The following is a 5558-nucleotide window of genomic DNA, read 5'->3' as shown; positions in this document are numbered from 1 at the left end:
TTTCAAGATAATTGGAGATATGCTTGCACACTATGTATTCTAGAAGTTTGCTGCAAGAGGATGTAAGAGTAATTGGTCATTAATTCAGAAGACTCTGCTTATTACCGGATTTGAAAATGGGAACTATTCTTGCTGATTTCCAAAGTCGAGGAACTATTCCGGATGAAAGAGACTTGTGGAAAATTATAGTTAAATATCTCGAAGCCCAGACGGAATAACGATCCACAAAAGAATTTGGAATATCATCCGGGCCTAAACTCTTTTAAAGTCGAGGTTCAGGAGCAAAATAAGTACACCAGAGTCACTAACCTGAATGTTTGTTAACGGTGGACATGTTATAGCGGGGCAAAAACTAGGTTCGCAGCCGTTATCCAGAGGAAAAACGGACGCAAAATATTCATTAAAACTATTCGAAATAACAAAAGGGTCATTAATACATTCATCCTGAATAATGAAATTACAAGGCGTTTCATCTCTGGGTAGGATGGACCTCCAAACTTTGCTAGATTTGACTTCAAAAATTGAGTCAGTGTTACCCTAAAATAAATCTCCTTTGCGGCAGCCATCTTTTCTTAGAGAGTTTTCCTCACACATTCAAAACGGTCTACGCCCACTGGGTTAACACTATGCTTTAGTTTCTTATTCCTCTTAACGCGGCATGATAATTCTAACACTCCCTAGTTATCCAAGGATGTGCCAATCTTCTTGTTTTAAAATTGGACTGGAACAAACTTCAAAATGCAGTCACTGACTAACATGCAGAATTTGCTGAGTAATACATCAACGTCACAGTCATTACTTGGGGCAACAAATTCATTAAAAATAAAAACTAAAGAAATCAAAAATGGACACTTCATCCGCTCTAGAAAAGTCCAAAAAAGAAGACAATATCGTTATTTGCATGCAGTACACGAATATTAAGCGTCACAAAAACAGCACTGTGATCTGATAGACCCTTACTGCACGACACCCAAAACCAGACAAAGTAATGCTATGATTAAAGAAAACGAGATCAAGAATTGAATTATCCCTAGTACACTGATCTACCACTTGATCGAGATCAAACGACATAGCGATATCAACAAGAGCATTCGACAGCTGTTTGTCACGGCTGCCCACTGTTAACGTACTCCAATTTATGTCAGGCGAGTTAAAATCTTCCGTAAAAACGAGTTTGTAGTTTCTAAAGTTATGTTTTAATATGTAGTCTAGGATATCAAAAAGCAGTTGAGCGGAGGAACCTGGAGCTCTGTAAATAGCTCCACTAACAAGGACAAACTTATCGATATGCACCTTGCACCCTAGTGACTCTGCATTTGCTAAGGAAGGAAGTACAGTGAAGCGGACACCAGGCCTAAAAAATAATGCTACGCCACCACCCCTTTCAAGCGACCTATCACAACGTACCACACCGTAATTAGGAAAAATATATTCGCAGTCAAGTATTGAGTCGTGCACCCAGGTTTCAGTAACACATATGACATGGGGGAATAAGAAGCAATGCAAGCCAATTTAGTTGACTTCGGGAAAAGGCTTCTGGCATTAAGTTTTAACGAGGAAAACAGCTTATTATGCGCATGTCATTCAGCGGGCGTAGAAGTAACTATACTCGGCGACAACTTTTCTTGGCAATGCAGTCGAAGGTACAGGCCCGCGTCCCCTCTCCCATTTTGAGTGTACGCAGGCTCTCCTCCTCCCCCATTTCCGGGGAGAGGAGGAGAGCCTGCGTACACTCAAAATGGGAGAGGGGACGCGGGACGTACCTTCCACTGCATTGCCAAGAAAAGTTGTCGCGGAGTATAGAGGAGAAGATTTCACATTGCAATTATTTGACGCGCCCCATTTGTACCGAACATTGATTACAAGCGCATAGTCACGACGTAAAAACACTTTTGCACCGTTCCGTCTGAACTCGGCCGCACCATGCCAAAGCTGCCTCCGAATGTTACGTACGCGTGGGGAGAAGTCATCGTTAATGAACAAGCGCGTGCCCTTCAGTTTTCGTGCGTTTTTAAGAATTAAAATTTGTCACGGTGGTCAACCATCCGTAAGAAAATAGGCCTAATTTTACCCTCAATAATAAAACCATGACAGTGACAGCGTTCAAAGCCGTCACAGGTAACCGAAAGCTTGGAAGACAAAAGATTGGTGACACAGTTAAGTAGAGACGTGGGCGATTCATTATCAGCTTCCTCTAACCCATACAAAATCAGATTGTTCTTTACGAGATTGATTTTCCAGGTTTTTCTTCTTATCTATCAGCTGGGCAACGGCAACCCTCAAGAGCAACAATTCTATCTTCAAGACACCACAACTTGTTATCAAGAGCCGGTAGTTGTGATAAATTGGAATCAATAACACAAAGGCGTGCCTCAAGACCATCAAGTTTAGTCTACAGAGATACCTGATTACATTTTGGTTTGGGTAATTTCGGCTGCAATTTCGGCTTGCCCTTCCAGAAATCGTTTAAGAAGAGCCTGAGTATCTTCATCAGGGCCAGGGTTTATCTGAACATCGCCGCTACGAATGAGCAGGGTTAAACAAATTTTAAGCCAATCTAACAAGAAGAAAGAAGGTGTAACAATACGCAGTGGGCAAGGTGGCAGCAACAAAAATCGGTTGTCGGACCTAAGGGAATAAAGTTCACAAATAAACCCTACCTGCAGGGCAAAGAAAAAGAAACTCAATGGCCTGTTCATCATGCTGCCACCAAGCCCACTGAAGACGAACGGCTGCAGCGGTGGTCTTGAAGCATCGGTGCCGGAAGTTGGTGTCGTCAGTGTCGTTTCGAAGGTTCCAATCAGACAATTGAGGCGAAGGAACGCGGCCACAGCGATCAGCACATGGCGAACAGTCAGTGACGGGGCACGAGGATTCTGCGGTGTCAGCGTTAATCTCGGGGAAAGTGAACAGCATGGAAGCTGCAACGCCGCTGGACTCAGCAAGTAGTGACGACAGGAATCTGCAGGGCAAAGAAGGAACCCAGTGACCTGTTCATCATGCCGCCACCAAGCCCACTGAAGACGAAGGGCCGCAGTGGTGGTCTTGAAGCATCGGTACCGGAAGTTGGTGTCGTCAGTGTCGTTTCGAAGGTTCCAATAAGATGATCGGGCGAAGGCACGTTGTCACAGCGGTCAGCACATAGCGAACAGTGAGTGACGGTGCACGAGGATTCTGCGGTGTCAGCGTGAATCTCGGAGAAAGTGAACAGCGTGGAGGCTGCAATGCCACTGGACTCAGCAAGTACTGACGACTGGACGATCTGCAGGGTAAAGAAGAAGAAACTCAGTAGCCTGTTCATAATGCTGCCACCAAGCCCACTGATGCGTGATTGCTTAATTATTATTTCTAGTGTGTTTTTCTCGCCTGTTGTTCAATGTTGATTTATCTTAACTGCTGTTTTCCGTTCCTGCAATGGTCTCAATTGAGGTTGCATTAGTACAAATAAACAAATAAACAAAAATAAAAAAATACATTTTGCTACTCGTCACTTGTATTAACAAACAAAACTTTCATTTCAATTGATTTGATTTGAAAATAATGCAATTGTCCGATTTCTAGGAACTGACATCGTAAAAATAAGAGGTTTGAACTTATCCAGACTCAGAACACGAAAGAAAAGACACACTGTCTTACTAAAAGCGCCATTCAATTAAAAAATACCTTAGTGGGCTTCTGGTCTTTCAGATTGCCTAATTTCAAATTCTAGGCTTGGAGCGATTGCCAATGTGGCACTTACCTCTGAAAGGCTACTGTTCCACCGAAGGCGAGTAGCACGAAAACGAGCACCACTGTCGGCAGAACGCTTGTCAGCAGTCGCAGAGCTGGCAGTCGCGCTGCAGGGAACAATCTCCGTTAGATTCGCTCAGCTTTTTCGTACACCCGGTATAAAATGAGAACAAATTAAGGTTGTATTTTGCTTAAAGCTCTCTGATTATCACGAGCCGATTAAATAAGAATCCCACATGGGGACGCCGCAAATAAGAGCTTTCAACAGGCAAGCTTCAGACAGCAAACAAAAACTTCTTTGCACCTATCGAAACCCGTAATGTCAACAACCCTATACCTTAAAACTATGGTGCCTCGATTGCGTCTTCGACTGGTGTGTTTAGCGCCCTATCCCGCCCATACATCAAAAGTGGTCCCAATGTGGCAACAAATGACGCGAGTGTCATGCTGTTGCCTGTCGCGATCCTGGCGGTTGATCGTAGAAATGCTGGCGAAAAGCACGAGCGGACGGGGGTGTCGCTGTCGTCATGGCGTCGTTTTAGGCGTCCCAACTTCCGGCTGTTCTAGCTTCCGTGAACTGTCGCAATGGAAAGCGACCTGCAGCAGAACAGGCGTCTGCCATTTTACCACAACTGTTGGGACGCCGCCAGGGTCGTGACCGGCGACAGCATGACACTTTTATGACGTCATCAGGCGGAAATCGAGGGACCACTTTTTTGGCCGCGGTAAACACACCAGTCGGAGACGCGTTCCAGGCACCATACTTAAAACTCACATGGAGGAAGCTCGGCTGGCATAAACAGGGTGCTTGGTAAAGACCAGCGCCGTATTCGCCAAGTATTTATCAGGATTGGCGTACATTATGTGAGTGAATAATCGCCATGGCAAACGAACCTTTTTCGAGAAGCGTTCTGCAAACGCGCGAGCGGCCGATGCCAAGCGGCGGAAGTCAGAACAAAAAATCGAGGAAATTCGGAAGGAGGCTGTATATCAGCGAGTAGAACACGTAATAATTGTGTTACACAAAAAAGAACGTCGACGGAAAGGAAAACACGACGTTTGGGTGGACGCTACGGATGCCCCTATTTAAAGACGCGTTGGGCAGGCGCCGCTGCTCAGAGAGCGAAGAAACTGGTAGCCTAGCTCTCTATGTCGACTGGTCGATTTTTAGTTCGTGCAGCCACCGCCTGGTGCCGTCGGTATGTGAAAAGGTCTATTGGCCAATTAAATCAAATGTGTTCTTACCTTTTAATCATTGGTTCTAGGGGGTCTTGTTCAAATTGTAGTTTTGAAAAAAATTACTATTAGAGGTCAGACTGATCAACAGAGTTGCGGAATTTTAGTAGCTTTTGAGATAATTGACCAATCTCACGATTTAAAGGAGGATTTAAAAATTTTGCGTAGAAACACACCGCATGCGCTTCCTGCAAAAGCGCTTGGACCAGTGAGGCAGTCCTTTCAATAATGTCGTCACTTTTAATTATTTGCTAGTTATTATATAACTTACACTTGGTTTATTTGTTTTTAAAAATAGATTAACAGTACCTGCCTTATTATCATGATGCAGAGCATAACTTCCGAAAGCAAGTTTACGGAGATATCAACTCAATTGCTTTTCCTTAAATTGCCCCAGTTGAGCCCACCTCTGCACCAAATCTGCCCCCGAAACGTCAAGATGGCACCCACGGGTTCATTGCACGCGCAGCCGGAGTCGGGCTTGCACACTCGTAGCCAAAGTGAGACCCACGGCGGTACTGCCTCGGCTACTGCCAGACTTGTACCGTACGCATTACAAGTAATCGAATTACTTGTAATCGATTACTCTTTAG

The 5558-nt window shown here is 44.6% G+C and overlaps 1 pseudogene; it reads right to left on the bottom strand.

Moving 5' to 3' along the window:
* Positions 1-710: 710 nt before the first annotated feature.
* LOC120850245 lies at positions 711-1416 on the bottom strand (annotated as a pseudogene).
* Between the last annotated feature and the right edge of the window lie 4142 nt (positions 1417-5558).

This window comes from Ixodes scapularis, unplaced genomic scaffold, assembly GCF_016920785.2.
Source record: "Ixodes scapularis isolate PalLabHiFi unplaced genomic scaffold, ASM1692078v2 PGA_scaffold2__306_contigs__length_199485367, whole genome shotgun sequence".
Classification (NCBI taxonomy): domain Eukaryota; kingdom Metazoa; phylum Arthropoda; class Arachnida; order Ixodida; family Ixodidae; genus Ixodes; species Ixodes scapularis.
The sequence above is the reverse complement of the archived record's forward strand: the minus strand, read 5'-3'. Positions and strand labels throughout refer to the sequence as shown.